Genomic DNA, 18419 nt, shown 5'->3' on the forward strand with positions numbered 1-18419 from the left:
TAATCTTAAACAATCCTGAAAGATATTAAACAGTAGCCATGGATAAGCAGATATATATATATATATATATATATATATATATATATATATATATATATATATATACTAATAAAATGCAAAGCCCTCACTCACTCACTCACTCACTCACTCATCACTAATTCTCCAACTTCACGTGTAGGTAGAAGGCTGAAATTTGGCAGGCTTATTCCTTACAGCTTACTTACAAAAGTTGGGCAGGTTTCATTTCCAAATTCTACGCGTAAGGGTCATAACTGGAACCTATTTTTCTACATATAATGTAATGGAGTTGAGTTGGCGATGGCCGTGGGGGGCGGAGTTTCGTGTGACATCATCACGCCTCCTACGTAAGTACGTAGAGAACAAGGAAGAACTCCAAACAGCGATGAGCACAAAACGCCATTTCACAATTGAGAAGGCAGAAAAACATTATGAAGCAAATGATGCATACAAGCATATTCATAAGTGCAGCTACTGCGGAAACAAAGCAGACGGTGGAAAAAGTGAATGTCCCGCTAAAGGAAGACAGTGTAAAAAAAAAAACCCATGCAAGCAGTTTGTCACATCTCAGATAAAGAGGAAGACGAGCTGTTTATTGATGCAATAAGAAACTAATCGATGAATGAAACCTCTTATCTTTACAACGATTGACAAACACGGAATGTAACTTGAACACAACACATTGTACAAATACGACCCTGATTGAAACAAATAATGATAATCAAATCCTTAATGACAGCAACATTCAATAACACTCACAAAACAATTACTGTATATTGACAATCATGTTACGTTATTTTTAAAATGTTCCCTTTTCTTTTTCATAACTTCTACTTCTCCACTGCGATACGCGGGTATATATATAAATGTATATATATACCCCGATCTACAGTACATACTCGCATAGACAAGCCACGCTGTGGCTAATTGTAGAGTCTTAAGCCTCTAATGCCGACATTGAGGTTTGATTCGAGAGGGATGCACTGACTATGTACTGTCGCGCTACCCGATTAATTTTACCTTCGCATCTCCTTGGTTTGGGACATATGAAAAAATATTAGTTTAACGCAGAATCATGTTACGTTATTTTTAAAATAAGCTGAGAAGCTTCGATGCATGTACTCCATAACGCGTTAAAAAATAACGCATTTAATCACACTTTCAATTCCAAGCAAACAGGAACTTTTGTCAGTGCATGATTTCCTGGTACATCCATTACACTGATGCACACATCACAGCTACAAAAATGTTAGAGTCGGAATAAAGCGCGTTCCTACGACTGATCATTTCGACTACCCGAGCGAAGCCTTGATAAAAGCATGGTTTTGTGCACAATGAAAAGCAAGCAAAATTAGATGCATTACAGAAAGCGGACTTTGTGGCTCTTACTGGGGATCATTGGACTTCCGTGACCGTTAGTAATTCTAATTACATCTAATTACAAAATGTTCAATGATCACACTGTTTTAGCCTAATGTACAAAATAATTTTGGCTAAGGTTACTCAGAGTTTAAAGATTAAGTTGGTCAAATTACCTTTTATGTTTCTGACTTATTTTTTTAAGAAGAAAAACTGCACTTTATGTTGAAATTTTGGTTATTATTATTTAAAGACAATACTATTCTGAAAATCTACTTAAAGTACTTAAACTACCAATTTATTTTTAAGTCTGCCCAATTTTAACCAGGGATGATATTTTTGTTTCTGTTTTGAATTCAAATGCAGTTTAAAGGCTTTTTTTTCAGAAATTAAAACAGCTTCAGTTTACAATATTCATGTACATGTCTATTATTTGATTCTGTCGCCCACTAAAACACTTTTAAAATAAAAAAAAAAAACATTTGCGATTTGGGGCAAATTTACGTGTGCGATTACATACGATTAATCAAGATTAATTCTTACACAGCCTCTAATTAATTGGATTAATTTTTTAATCGAGTCCCACCCCTAATATATATATATGTGGATATATATATGTAGATTTGTATATGTGTATATACAGTATGTATATATGTGTGTGTGTATATACAGTATGTGTATATATGTATATGTATATATATATGTATGTGTGTATATGTATATATATATAACTGTGTATATATATGTGTATAGATGTGTATATATATATATATTTATATATGCCAGCAACACTCATGACAATGACAAAACAATTACATTGTCAATCATGTTACGTTATTATTAAAATGTTTCCTTTTCTTTTTACTTCTCCGCTGCCAATGCGGGTATTTTGCTATATATATATAGATATATACAGATATATATAAATATATATATATATAAATAGATAGATATGACAACAACACTCATATCAATGACAAAACAATTACATTAACAATCATCTTACGTTATTTTTAAAATGTTTGCTTTTCTTTTCATAACTTCTTTAACACACTACTTCTCGCTGCGCCTTGGTATTTTACTAGTATAGTATATATATATATATATATATATATATGTCAGCAACACTTGTGACAATGACAAAACAATTACATTGTCAATCATGTTACGTTATTATTAAAAGTTTCCTTTTCTTTTTACTTCTCCGCTGTCAAACGCGGGTATTTTGCTCTATATATATATATAGATAGATAGACATGACAACAACACTCATATCAATGACAAAACAATTACATTAACAATCATCTTACGTTATTTTTAAAATATTTCCTTTTCTTTTTCATAACTTCTTTAACACACTACTTCTCCGCTGAAGCCTGGTATTCTACTAGTATATATATATATATATATATATATATATATATATATATATATATATATATACAGTATATATATACAGTGGAACCTCGGTTTACGAGTAACTTGGTTTATGAGTGTTTTGCAAGACGAGCAAAAATTTTTAATAAATTTTGACTTGATAAACGAGCGATGTTTTGCAATACGAGTAGTATGGATACACTTTGTCTGCTGAGCGTCATGTGATCAAAACTGAGCTGATGGTTCTTCTCTCTCTTTCCTTATCTCGCTTGCTCGCTCGCCCAGCACGTCTCTCTCTCTCTCTCTCTCCTTATCTCGCTCGCCCAGCGCATCTCTCTCTCTCCTTATCTCGCATGCTCGCTCGCCCAGCGCGTCTCTCTCTCTCTCTCTTTCTCTCTCTCTCTCTCTCTGGCAATCGTCTCCTATTCTCCGTCTGAGTCTGTGTGCCTCACTCATATAGTCAACATCCATACGAGCGTATACTGTTTACTACAGCATTGTGACTGTGTGTGTGTGCGCTGTGAAGTGCGAGTCCCCATCTTGCTCCCCAAAACACGAAGCTGAGTCTTAGTACTTTAACAACACCAGCTTTATTCAGCTTGAAACAGCAACAGCGCTGTTATTTATTGTAGCGGGATCTTTATAATGTTCCTTGTATGACCCATTGACGACAGGTGCTTATAGCATGTCTGCAATCTTTTTGGATGTGCTTATACAGTGAACTGCTACAGCGCTGGGAGACTGTGATTGCTTTGGGACGCTCTTCCGCATGTCGTCCCATTGGGTGGAATCCCACATGAGTTTCGAAACTCACCCCAGCCATGATTCTTTTTAAAGGTAAAGTGCAGGTTAATTTGTATTATGTATTTTACTTTATATTTTGTATTAATCATTTTTATATGAATAGTTTTGGGTTGTGGAATGAATCATCTGAGTTTCCATTATTTCTTATGGGGAAGTTCGCTTTGATATACGCTTTGGATTGCGAGCACGCTTCCGGAACGAATTATGCTCGCAAACCGAGGTTCCACTGTATATATATATATATATATATATATATATATATATATATATATATATATATATATATACATATACATACATATACACACGTATACGCACATATACCCCAATATAATTGTAATTAAGTGTTAAAAAAAATGGCCGAGAAGGAAATATAATTATGGCATGAGTCTCATTGTGAGTAAATCAAACAGCACGTAAGATCTTCTTTGTCTAGCCAGGACACAATGCAGCTCACAATTGTATTTCAAAAAGTGTAGGGATCAATTTTCTTAATTCATTTTCTGCTTCCTCCAGACAAGTAAAAATTATACTTGCCTTGAATGTTTACTTTCAATTTAGCAAGATACAAGAGGCTGTATCTGATCTCAGCTTTCTGTAAGTGCTATTTAATGCTATAAAATGTGGCATATTAACAGCTGTTGAAGGTGAGAAATCAGGGAAAATATGAATGTGGTTATTTTCAAATACAATCTCTTATTTCTGTCTGAGAAGTAACATTATATTTAATTTAGATTGTAATTTGTCAAAACGTACAATGAAACTTCTAGGTTTTGAAGCATTCAATCCACGTATGTGGTAAGCTACTGCTATCTAGGTGTCTGAAGTCCTCTCCAATTATTATAGAGAATAGTTCAGCTATGAATTTCACTGGGTTTGGTCTTTCACAGTTTTCAGGGAGACCTTAGATTTTGATATTATTCCTTCTGTATCCATCTTTCAGTGCTAGTCTGTCTCCAAGGACTTTGCATTCAGAATTTGCAACCATTGCTTTTCCATCAGTGATAGATGCCAGTTGTTCAACTATTTCAATATGAGTTGTGAATGTTTGCTTAACATCTTCACACTGAGCACCAAGTGCTCTAAATTTATTCTCAATCCTCTACGCATTTTCCTGTATTTTTTTCCTTGATTTTCTCCTCAGTTTTTTCTAGCATAGCTTTAAAAGTCTGGTCTTTAATATCCTGAAGCAGCTCCTTGTTTGTCTTGTGTATGTCCTTCATATCTTTCCTTATATCATTTATATCCTTCTGTATATTATTCTTAAGCTCCCAGAGAGCAGAGGCCATTGCGATGATCGTTACCTTCAGCTCAGACAGATTGTTTTTGGTAGCAAGCCCAGTTGGAGTCAATGTTACTGCTCATGAGAGGTAGGTGACAGCATGGAAGGTAAAGCCATTATCAGTTTCAATTAACCTTATGAAATCAGAATGTACTCATGGCCCAACTCCTTGCATATTTGCTCCCACTTTTGCTCTTGGCTGGAGGCGATGCAGCAGCATCAGTGTCTCAGGAGATCTGTGGTTTTGCTCATCTGTTCCAGATCAGTCTCTGGCAGACCATACCTTGAGCCTGAATTTGAGGCCTGTTTAGACTTGGATTAAGCTTTAGCTGTCTTTTTTGTTTCTTTCAGAACCTTTTTTTCTGCCACTCGTGCTTATATATGCTTACATATACTGTAATTGAAGGCCCCAGGTTGAATAAATACAGGATATCTCATAATGATAAAAAAAGGAAAAATAACACCGCTGCTAACAGAGATCCGTCTCAGATATCCGTCTCCCAAAACTGATGAGACCGGTAGTCCTGCTGTGGTGACGGGTGAGATTTGGGGAGCACTCCCTCAGATGAAGCATGATGACCAATCTAACACTGCCCACACAACAGGCAGGCACAAGACATTCCATACATCCTTACAGGTTCACGATCCAGGGTATAAACAATATTCCAAAGGGGTTATGGCAGACAAAACAAACGGGTGAACAGAAACACAGACAGCAGAGTACTTTTGCTGTTTAACTGGCTCCTTTTTAAGATTCCTGTCAGCTACTCTTGTCCACAGCAGCTCCTGCATTCTCCTCATCCATCCAATCAGAGCAATCCCCTCAGGGCAGCTGGGAAGTAGAGTCCTGCTGCAAGATCAAAGATATTAAGGTGAGCATCATACACTTCCTGATTGTCCATGTTTGTGGGTATTCAAAGATTGATATCTATTTGTCCTTCCTGATATTCTGGCTACAAGTTCTGTTTTTATCTGCGATAGTTTTTTCTGCCATCTGACCTTTCTTGTTTTAATTATTTTACTCGATTTTGGTTTAATTTTTTGGGCATTTTTTTGTAAGTAAAAAGATCACATTTTGGTATCAGATGAATGAGGTTTATCTCAGCAACTTGGAGCAAAAAGCAATTTACTTTAGTTTTTAAGCAAAATGTTTTGAAGTGGCAAAATGGTGATTTGTATCTCCAGCACAGTACCTATGGAAGAATATTACAATAGGTTATTGAAATTAGTTGCACCTGGTACCTTCTTGAAAAGGGAAAATAGGAATAGAATATCTGGGACCTGCTAAACATAATGCAAGGTATACATTTAAAATGCCCTTTGAATAGGTTAGCAGTAAATCCAAGGGCCAGTTTTTCCAGGAGCTACTAGGAAATGATATTCGTCTGGGCATTTATTAGTGACTATTGGAAGCAACCAGGATGGACTTTAAATGGTTGTCTCCTCTTAGATGCAAATGAGATGCAACCTGGAATGAAAAGAAACAAGGGCTAAGAAAGAAGAAAATAAGAAAAGCTTGAGTTTTAGAAGTATTGGGCTGTTTAGGAAAAATAACAATGAGACTGGTGGTCTTGCCCGATATCCTTTTTTAGTAAGGCCTTTACACAATCACAATTCACATTGTTATATCATTTCATCCTGAGACCACCCTCTGATAGCAAAGAAGTCTCTGAAAGGAACACTTCTAATAGCTAGCACTGAAATGATCTGCACTCTGCAGGCACTGGTCATGAACCTGGTTGTGAAAGACAAAATATTCTGCTAGACACATACAACATTCCCACTTACGACAGACAATTACATTCTATTTATTATCACATACTCATACTTTCTATACCTTCTTGGCTCATGGAAAGTGCTGACACACTGCATCTACTACACCAAGCAATCACAGCTGACTGGTCAAAAAAAGAGATACTATATTGAAAATGTTGTAACAAAGTCTGTGAAATGAAAAGACAAACTTGAAATGTATCCAATAATGTGAACTGGAAAGAAAAACTTGAGAAGTCACTGCCAGAGCAAATGTACACAACAAAGGGAATTGACAGTCACATTCCAAATATCCACATGTTGAACATTTGTAAATCAACAGCATAGTCTTTCTTTCTTACCTTTGTGAAATATTACATGACACTGTCATTGAGTAACTTCTCTTAGGTGGTCTTGTCAAAGTAATTTAGACATTCAGGCAGCAATAAAGACAAGCTTACTCACCTGTAAAGAAGGTGCTTTCAGCTTGAATGAATCATTCATTCACCTCTTTACTCAGCTGCCATGCAAACCACTGATATTTTAGAAAAGATAAAGAATTGACTGAAAAGCAAAAAATTAAGTAAGTTGGCAAAACCATAAAATAGGAGGCACACAGTAGACACGAATCCTCAGCAAATATGCTGGAGAATTGTCAATGGCTATGTGACTCTAAGAATCCGGCAGTTCAGATCATGTTTGTCCATCCAAACTCAAAGAAATGTTCTTGCACGGTACAGCAGTGGTTCTCAACCTGTGGGGCGGGCCCCCCTAGGGGGTGCGAAGATATGAAAAAAGAAAACAAGAATCCAAAATATGATAAAAACATCGATTGAAACCAAAACAAATTAACTTAAACTACATTCTGATACTAGAAAAATGAATATAGAGTTAGATAAATGTCAATAAAAGTTAAGTAGGTATAATAAAATATGCAACTATGATATATCATTAATTAAAAAAGAACAAATTGGAATTAGTGGGCTCCTTTTAAAAAAACGTTAGGGGGCGCGATTAAAACTGTTATGAAAACTCGGGTTGCAAATACTTAAAGGTTGAGAAACGCTGCGGTACAGGATTTAACTGAAACAATGAATTTGAGTTGTCCTGTGACTGTCTCTATCGTTTTTTAAGGATATTCCCTCCATACCTAAACATGCCAGAGTGCATGCTGCTCATTTCAATTGACTGCCAAAATGAAATAAAAGAATGGTGTTTGGGATGTTTCCGGTCCTGTTTAACCACTACAAGTGAAGATTTCTATTTTTTCCTCCCATGTCTTACTATATAGTTTGGTTGTCAAAAAATAAATTTGATTGGTGATGATTGTATTTGAAGTCACTCTAAAAAAGATGCAAGAGTGATGCCAGGGGTTTACTCTTTGAGGATCATCTTTAATAGGAATACATTTTAGGGAGCTCTAACATCTATCATTAGAGAACCGCTGTCTGCTTTCCCTTCATCTCCAGTTTTAACTCCTATCCGTGTGAAGCCTTTAGAGAAGGTCTCATTCACAACTATTTAGTGGCAAAGTCCTTGCTGTACAAATCCGCGTGCACCAGGGATTTTTTATAACAATATGCTGTCAGAACAACCCACATTTTGTTTTTGCGGTCCACTCCTAGAAAACAGTGGTTCTTTAATGGCACTATATGGTTCTTTACTGGGTTGTATGGTTCTTCGCAGAGCTATTGCTTGATAAAGCACCATTTCATTCTGAGAAGGGTTCTATGCCTGTGAAGCTGCTTCTTCATACATCCATTTTCCAACCCGCTGAATCCGAACACAGGGTCACGGGGGTCTGCTGGAGCCAATCCCAGCCAACACAGGGCACAAGGCAGGAACCAATCCCGGGCACGGTGCCAACCAACCGCAGGACACACACAAACACCAATCACAGACTAGGGCCAAATTAGAATTGCTGCATGTCTTTGGAGTGTGGGAGGAAACCGGAGTGCCCGGAGGAAACCCACGCAGACACAGGGAGAACATGCAAACTCCACGCAGGGAGGACCCAGGAAGCAAACCCAGGTCCCCTAACTGCGAGGCAGCAGCGCTACCACTGCGCCACCGTGCCACCCAGCTGCTTCTTTGTACTTTGAAAAACTTCCTAATATGTAAAACAAAAACCCAAAATCTTTAATGTATGGTAGGCTATATAGTAGGAAACCTGTAGTTTAACAAAACCTGGACTTAGCCCATGTTATTGTATGCAGCAAGAGTCCTTTTGAAAATATGACTCATTGATATTATGCAAATCTGTTACGATCTATTCATCGTTTCTTACTATTTGAAGCTTGTTACAGATATAAATAAAGGTTCTTTCTGGGAACGAAAAATGGTTCCCCTATGGAATCGTTCTGAAAAACCACTCTGGCCCCCATATGTCTTTATTAAGAAGGAATTTCCCAGACAAAATCCCAACCCTTTGCTACTTTATTTTTACAGCCTGACAATGCTCAGCTAAAATGTCTGAAAATGAAAGATGGACAGTCACGCATGTGAATCTGAGGATCACCTTCAGGGCTAACCTAAGGTATGTGGTACCACCCCAGGATGAGAGGTGGCGCTGTCACCAACAGTCTTGTTTCCCTTTTCCCTCACAGCCTCAAGGGCAACAGAGCCAAAGAAGCCCCTCCCCTTCCTGTCTGGCCAATATAAAGGAGAGACACTCCCAGGAAGTGGTGCCTCTATTCGGGCCTGTCTAGCTACAAGGAAAGTCATGCATGACGCTTTATGCTTTTATGCAACTTGCCGACATTTGCAGCGCCAGCGAGTGCTTATTTTTGTGAAAAGAGTTGCTGTATTTTTATGGCATTGAATTAAAAGGAGTTTTGCTCAGTCAACACTCCAAGTATTTTTTGCCTCATCTTGCGTCATCCATTGCCCTGCTACAACAAAAAGAGACAAGTTACTAACTTACTTATAGAGTCCTCTAGGTTTGATTTGCTGTTCCTTTAAAATATTTACTTTGTGCCTTATTGTTTATTTGCTAAACTTAAAAATGTACCTAATAAAGAGTGGAATTGTCGTTTCCTGAAGCCCTATATAATATTTCTCTGCTATCTCTAGATAACCATATGGCAAATAAAAGAAAGCTAAAGAATCTATGACTTTAGCCTTCATTAGTATGAGGTATTGGGACTGCTAGCCGGAAATGTCTATCACTGGCAATAAACTTCTGTACTCTGAAAAGAACTGCATACTTACCTTACAAACAGAAGAACACAAAGTGAAATTATTAATGGAGCTCAAATTAACCGTTCCATTATTTAATTTCGCATGGCACTTTGTTCTAGCTCAAGGAACTTTTTCTAGCTTTAATGCTGCTTTTTTTCCACAGCATTCCCATCAAGTCAATTTCCTAACCATTTTGTATTTTACTGCTTCAATGGGGCTTCAAAGCTCGCCAATCATCACCCTGCAGAGAGACACAGCAGAAATTACGTAAAGATGTCAAAAATGTTAGACAAAAAGCAAAATACCTGAGACATGTGAAATGTAATGGAAAATTGTGATGCAGATATGTACTTATAATGATTAGACTAGTGTTGGGATCTTTACAAAACTATAAAAGAACTCGCTTTCACAGGTCTAATGGAATATGTCAGATTCAAGTGTGGTCCTGTGTGTGCCTCTGCTATCTCTGTTCCTCAGCTGAGGAGGTGTGTGTGTGAATTTGATAAAAGCTTTGAACAAAAAGTAAAAAAAAAAATTGTTCCTACCAAAGGTTGTCTGCCGACCGCTTTAGAGTAGCTGCTATTAACTCCAGTCTTTACATCCCCACCAGCCTCAGGCATTAACAGCATAGACAGGGTCATATTGTAGGCAAAAGAAAGTTCAACAGAAAGCTAGCAATGTCCTAAAGAATAAAAATATTACAGCTCACATAGCTCAGCAAAAAGTTTGGAATGAGGTTTGTTGTAACAAAACTCTGCTTACTTGAATTAGTATTTATTCAGTATTTCTACTATTCATTGATTGGTTAAGCTACAGATATTTGAGAAAAGCTTGGTAATGTATGCACCCACATTAGTACAAAGGAGTCATATGGACTTATAGGACCAGTTTCATTGACTTCCTGTGGTTTCGACCCCCAACAATTATCAGAATGTTAATCAAACATTGTGGAGTGGCATGTCAAATGAAAACTAGATATTTTCTGAACTCCAGGGGACACAAGCTGAGTATTTCATTTTCAAGAAGAGAAGGTTTTACTGTGCCTGCAGTCAAATGGAGAGGGCTATTCATAATTTCCTTTGTGCTATTCCTTCATTGTTGGCTAAAATGTTAATGCCAATTAAATTTCACACTTTGGAAGCTTTTTGCTGAAGAATATCCATGAAATAAAACATTGCAATCTTTTCTTGGAATTTGGAGAGGAGGAATTGAACGAATTAGATTCCAAGGAGTAGCTCAACAGGGACTCATGAAGGCAGAACACAATGAATAGCTCAATCTATTTTCTGGCCTTTGAGAATTTGATGGAAGAACTGAAGCCGGTGCTGAGGTTACTGGTGTAGATCTTGTTAATTATGTTTCCATTGATTTGCCTATAAATCCTAATTGCAGTCTTTTTCCTGAGCTTCGACAAGCTTACAGTAATGGAACTTGCACCGCCGATAAATTACGAATTGTTATTATAGCATCTAACCTGGCTGTGGTTGGAAAATCAATAGTGGAATCAACACCAGGGAAGGATTAAACCAGCACATTAAAAACTTATTTGGGTAAAGGTTATTACTCACTTAGCAGTGATGCTTTAGACTACCTTCATGTTAACTGAAAGTTACAAAGAATACACAAACAATTAAACCCATGCTGCTTCTATTTTTAAGTGTATTACAATTTACATATTTTTAGTATAATCATAAATTTTGCTTAGGAAACAAATCAGCCATTCCCTAGATGGCTGCCATGCAACATTTAGAAGGTTGTAGCCGAAAGGGAGATCTGATGCAGATCTGTTAATTAGTGCACGTTATCAGGAATCAGCAGCGCTGATCTAACTGATGATCAGTGATAGTGTCAGGGCACACAGCCGATCCAACAGTTAGAGGAGGAGTACACTCTGGCAGCTAGAGAATGAGACCCCTTAGACAAGTAACTGCTAACAGCACACTGAAAAAGAAAAATCTTAACACTTTAAATGAGTTATTTTGGATTATGGCAGAGTATTATTTATTATTGTGCTCCTGGTGTTATCTGTTATTTGATAGATAGATAGTGTCACAAAAATGAGACATAAACAGATAAAGGTTTGGGGCAGCCACCCGTATAATATGGTATCCTGGCTGCAAAGTCCAGAACAAGACTGAGGGAAAAGGGAAAAAGGGCAGGCTTTTAAAGGGGAAGACAGGAAGTGAGGTCATAAGGATCGGGCCCATGTTCTTTAATCATTGGTTCAAGCCCGGACGTGACATCACAGGGGCCGGAGCCGGTAAGGTCTACTTCCATTGGCTCGGTCCCGGAAGTGACGTCAAGAGAGCCAGGTGGAATCCCCCAGGAATGGTCTACAGGAAAGGGAGAAAAAGAGTCAGTGCACTCTGCCACATCCCGGCATGCCTCAGATCCGCCTTCACTCAAGCCCTTTAGCTGCCACCAATTGGCGCACATGTGTGACGATAGATAGATAGATAGATAGATAGATAGATAGATAGATAGATAGATAGATAGATAGATAGATAGATAGATAGAATTTGGTCTGTCCCTTGAGGAAAATTTGCCTTTTTACAGAAGTGCTTTAAATGACTAAACATGTAAATAGATAAATAAATGTGTATACATACACAGACTATGGTCTGAACACACACCAGAATTAATAAAAAGGAAGAAGAATTTTTAAAGAAAGAAAACTTGTCACTTGGCAGTCTTAGTCACAGTGAGGCACATGTATTGCTGTTGATATAAAAAATCCCGAGTCGCGTTTCTTGACCCATTTCTGCTGAATTATTCATTGGCCGAAAGTCTTCAGTGTTAGTGTGTCAGAAGGGGGATGTGCTGCATTGTTCATAATGGCACTCAATTTTGTTTTAACTCTCTCCTCTGCTATCACCAATGGGTCCAGACTGTGTCCTATATCTGATTTTGTCCTTTTACTTAGCTTGTTAATCCGGTGGGCCTCTCTTGAAGTGATGTTACCAGCCAAGCACACCACCGTGTAGAAAACTGCACTGGCCATCACAGAGTTATAGAAGATGTGAAGGATGTCTCTTCCTACATTGAAGGAACAATTTCTCCTAGGGAAAAAAGGGCTTACTCTGCCCTTTCTTATATAATTCCTCTGTATTATGAGATTAGTCCAAATTGTCATTGATGTGGACCTCAATGTACTTGTAGGAGAGCACCACATCTGAATCCACTCCCTGGAGAGTTCCCAGACATAAAGGGTCTTGGTCAATAACACTGATGTAAGACAGTAACCAGTAATCTTAACTTTACCATATGTATAATTCCCTGTGACAGGCTGCCACCTCCTCTTGTCTTGTACCTGATGCTACTGGAAATTTCTCCAAAGGACATTAAGCAGGTTAGATATTGGATGGATGGAGGAGTGAGTTTGGACATCTACATGACTGTGCTCTGTGAAGAGCTGACACCCCGTCTATGATTGGTTCCTTACTTTCTTCCTTCCGTCCTTACGCTTGATGTTGCCAGGATAAGCTTGAGCCTGTGGAACTTTTATTTGTCAAAATTAATTGATGTAAATGCTTCCAGTGTTTTGTAAATGGAAGTGTACCATATAAAAATAAACTGCATTGAAATTATTTTGCACACACAGTCATGATGAATTAATTTATTATCTGCCTATGTGTTGTGCTGTACACTTTTCTTTGTCTTCAACCACATATTCTGCTTCTGGCAATGCATCTAATATGTAAACTGCTCCGCCTATCAATATGAGTTGCCTGGCAACATTTAGCATGTGATATGAGGTATGGTGGCAGTGCACTTAAAGAAGAATTTGAGTACTTTGAATCCTAGAAAGTCTACTCATTTTATTGTATTTATTCTTCTCTTGACAGTTGAAAGAGAGCTGTATGCTTTTTTGGGCCACAATGTAATGTATTGGTCCCTTGGCATACCATAAGCATTAAGAAAAGTAAAACTGAAAAAAAGAAAAATCTTTTATGGTATGGTTGGTGGGTCAACTTTTTAATAAACACCAACATACAGACTAAATGTAAACTAAAACCCTGTATTGCTCCCCAGTAGGTCAGTGTGAGAGCACTGTTCTTCTATTTGTCCTGCCTTGGCTGGCCCCGTGTCACCACTCAGTGGTCAAGTTTGTCGTCCAGGAGGTCTTACCAGCTGGGCACCCCTTTACAAGAAATACAGAAAGTATTCAGACCCCTTCATGTTTTTGACATTTTACTATGTTGCAGCCTTGTGTTAAAATAGAAATAGTCAGTGGACAACTATTTTCAGGTCTCTCCTCTCCAAAGACATCCAATTGAGTTCAAGTCCAGGCTATGGCTGGGCAACTCAAAGACATTCTCAGAGTTGTCTTTGCTTTGTATTTAGGTCATTGTCTTGTTGGAAGGTGAACCTTTGGCCCTCTCTGTGATTCAGAGCACTTTTGAGCAGGTTTTCATGAAGGGTGTCTCTCTATTTTGCTCCGTTTAGCTTTCCCTCAACACTGTCTAGTCTCCCAGTACCTGATGCTGACAAACAGCCTCACAGCATGATACTGCCATGACCATGTTTCAATGTTGGACTGGTATTGCATAGGTTGTAGCAGTGCCACACATGGGGGTTTTGTTTTTTTTTATAGGTATTCCCTGTTTTCTGTTTTTGAATGTTAATAACAACACTGGTTGTGCAGATTCCTGCTTCTAACTATGGGCTCTACATCTTTAAACAGGTAAGCATGGAAGTGAAGGGGCTTGTGGGATTTGCAGTTTAGGGTTTATAGGCGCTGTCCATGTAAAACCAGAAGAGAAGGATGTGATGGGACTTTTTGATTGTTCATTTTTTGATCACCTTCATCCTCAGCAGCAACTAAACCCCTTTATACGACTGGACACTCAGAGCTGAGAAGGTTTGTGCATGGCTACCAGATTTAGGGATGGTGGTGGGTTCTCCTTTTCCAATCCAGCCCATTGATGCTCTTTGTGAAGAGGTGCGCCTCAGAAGACCAGTTATCTTCTGAACTCTGGTGATAGGACTGAGTTCTCTATCCATGTTCTGGGAAACACTTTACTTTACCTCACAATCTACCATTATCACCTACTGTAAAGACTTTTTCCATGACTGTAAATAACATTGGGGGTTTGTTCATGGTTTTTGTTTTGTACATTTGGCATCACTTTTCTTTGTTGTGTTTGTAATTAGTTATTACAGTAAATAAAGAATACACATATATTTTTGTTGCTGAATATATTCAATATATTTGGCTATTTTTTCTGGTGTGTTGTTTGGGTGTTGGGGATGGAAATACTGTAGGGCTTGGTTGTTGGCCTGGTTCGATCTGTCCCTCATTTTAAAATCGTGGCAGGTTCATTGCTACGCAACTCTGGTAACAAACTCTGTGCTCTTCTAGACGTACTCAGTTTCCCCCAGACATGATGCTAATCTTGGTTTCATCAATTCAGAGAATCTTGTTTCTAATTGTATGGAAGTCCTTTAAGTGCCTTTTTGCAAATCCCAAGCAGTCTGCCATGTGTCTTTTACTGAGGATAGGCTTTTCTCTGGCCACTCTGTCATAAAGCCCAGATTGGTGAAGTGTTGCAGTGATTGTTGTCCTTCTGGAAGTTTCTTCCATCTCCACACAGATTATCTGGAGCTCAACCAGAGTCACCATCAAGTTCTTGGCCCTTCTCCCCAATTTGGCCAAGTGGCCAGCCCTAGGAAGAGTCATGGTTATTCCAAACATATTCCATTTAAGAATTATAAAGACCACTGTGTTCTTCAATAATCCAGGATTTTTTTTTTCAACACAATCTTGTCTGTAAGTTCTGCAGGGAGATCTTTTGACATCATGGCTTTGCTTTTGTTCTAAACATATTGTCAACTGTGGAACCTTATAGAGACAGATGTGAGCCTTTCCTAATCTTGTCCAATCAATTGACCTGACTACTGGCGGACTCCAAACAAGGTGTAGAAACATCACAGCGAAGATCAATAGAGCAGGATGCACCTGAGCCAGATTTCAAGTGTCATAGCAGAGCGTCTGAATAGTTGTGTCAATGTGGTAAAAATTTCTAACATCGTGTTTTCACTTTGTCATTCTGCAGTATTGAGTGATGCTTGATGTGAGGAAAGAATTAATTGAAATGATTTTAGCACAAGGCTGCCACATAACAAAATGTGAAAAAAGTGAAAGGGCCTGAATACTTTCTAAATCCATTGTGTCAGCAGAATTCTTATTAGATCCAATATTACAAACGCCATAGCAATAAAACACAAATGCATTCTTAAAATAAATATGTCAAAAGTAGTTCTTTCCTTGGTGATAACATAAGTAAAATAAGTCCTAGAAATATCTCAGAACAAAGAAAAACTCACTCAATTAACCGTAACACTTCCAAGACGTGTTAACAGGAGCAAAATATGCATTGCATTTAAACTGAACAGGCATTAGTTTAAAAAATGCTCGATTGGAATTTGTTAAACTGTGTGTATCTTCAGCCATATTATGTTTTAACTAACAAAAGCTAAACACAATTGCTGCCATGAAGATCAGAGGTAAATTGCAATTATAATCAACCGAACAATAATCCCATACAGATATCAAAATTATATTGAAAATAACTAGCAGAGGTTTATGGCCAGAACACCACTTTTGCAAATATCTGGTGCTTTAGTTGAAAAAAATGGGCAAACTATCTTAAAGTTTAGCAGGGCCTGGGTAACAAATTACTGTGAACTGACACAACAGGGCTAAATTACAATGCACCTCCACCTATAAACTATCAAAACAATGTAAATCACTTATACAGCATATATTTGGTTTTCAGATATTCAGTATACATCAGGACTGTCATGTTTAACAGCACCAATTTAACATCACAACACTTTCTGAAAAAAAAAATTCTTTTTAATTTTTCTCAGCCTTCCATGAAGAAAAAATTATCTTGGTGTCGTTTTGGGTTTTTTTTTAATCCAGTAATCTAATTCTTTTGCTATATTTTAGATTAAGGCCTCCGTTTCAAAGTTTACTTTTGTTTTACATTTTTTTCAAACACATTCAATGACATTTTGTTTTATCCATAGGCATCACTATGTTACAGGCTTCACAGCTGTCATTTCCAATACATTGTATCCCAGAATGCATTGGGACTGGATGGCGATGTTGTTATTGAGATGCCAGTATAATGTTCACCCGAAAACGGTCACCAGTTCCCAAAATTTGACCAAGCTTAGTGATTTACTTGTCATGATTTTCTGATTTCTTGATAGTTGAAAAAACGTTGTGCCCTTTACTTCAATTTTTGATTTATGAATTAACTTCTTTCTTCTGACTTTCTTTCTGACGGTTTTACCTCATGCTTATTGTTTAATTTTTGGATTGACTGCCCTTTTTGGGGCATTCTACTCAAAACAAGACAAGATCCAACCAATCCAAATTCCTGTGGTTATGAAGCTCACTGAATGTCAACAGTCCAAAGTCAATGTGCTTAGTAGCTTAGACAGCTTGCTTTGGCCAAGTATGCACACTGAAAAAGATTGCAGAAAGTCAAAATATAGGCCCTAAGACAAAGAACTACTAATCCAACTAAAAAGAAAAATTTTATACTCAGTGTTGTAAATAATAGTAACATTGCTGACTGGTTTAATATGAAATATTTGAGTTTGCTGTTAGAGGCTGGTGTCCGATGAGGTGGTTTGCTGCCTTTGTTGTCAATATGATACTTGTAAAGCGCTGTCTACAGTGATAAGCTAGGCTATATGACTTAAGTGGCTATGTACACTTCCATCTTGGTCTGTTGAGGTATCATCCAATAACATGGTACTTGAACTGATTAAAAAATGTATTGTAAGCAGGAGGGGGCACTACTGAGCCTCAAATGCAAGACACAATAAAGCTCATTATGACACTGGAGTGAAATAAAGGATATTTATTTACCCAAGACACTTTTAAACAATCACTTGTATAAGATCAATGAACAAAGCACAATACTAAATAAATTCATCCTCCTTCCATTCTCCCATTGAGTGTTGTCTGCTCACTACTGACTCCCCAATGTGAGGCAGTGGGCTCCTTTATATGCTGGACCAGGAAATGCTTCCTGTGCCACACCGTGTCTTCCTGTAAGCACTTTTGGGCCGTATAGAGGGCAGGGAGATCCTCCCCTGACAGCGCCCTCTGTTGGCACCTAGGGAACATGACAGGGTTCTACTTCTAGAATCCAACTCCCAAGCACCCCTGTGTCTGTCCCTGGGCTGCCACATGAGGACCACTGCCACCAACTGTATGGGGAATGAAACTGCTCCCAACTCTGGCTTCCACTGGTCCATCCATTATATTATGTTGGCTGGACAGTTATTTTCTTGTCTAGTGGGCCAATCTGCCTGTCCTCCTGCACTGGCCTCCCATCCGGGTAAGTAACCATCCTTCATCCAGGTCAGGATGCCTGTTTTTTCCCTCCTACAGTATGTAATTTTATAGAAAGGAGGTACAGAGCAGGCTTGGCTGAGCTGAGCTATGAAGATATTCATCCTGTTGTAGTGCAACCCAAGCATTGTTCACTCTATCTATCTATCTATCTATCTATCTATCTATCTATCTATCTATCTATCTATCTATCTATCTATCTATCTATCTCCAAATTACTTTACTTTAGTCACGTGATATCAATGATGTTTATCTAACAAGCAAACAGTA

The sequence above is a fragment of the Polypterus senegalus genome, chromosome 14 (genome assembly GCF_016835505.1).
Source record: "Polypterus senegalus isolate Bchr_013 chromosome 14, ASM1683550v1, whole genome shotgun sequence".
Taxonomy (NCBI): Eukaryota; Metazoa; Chordata; class Cladistia; order Polypteriformes; family Polypteridae; genus Polypterus; species Polypterus senegalus.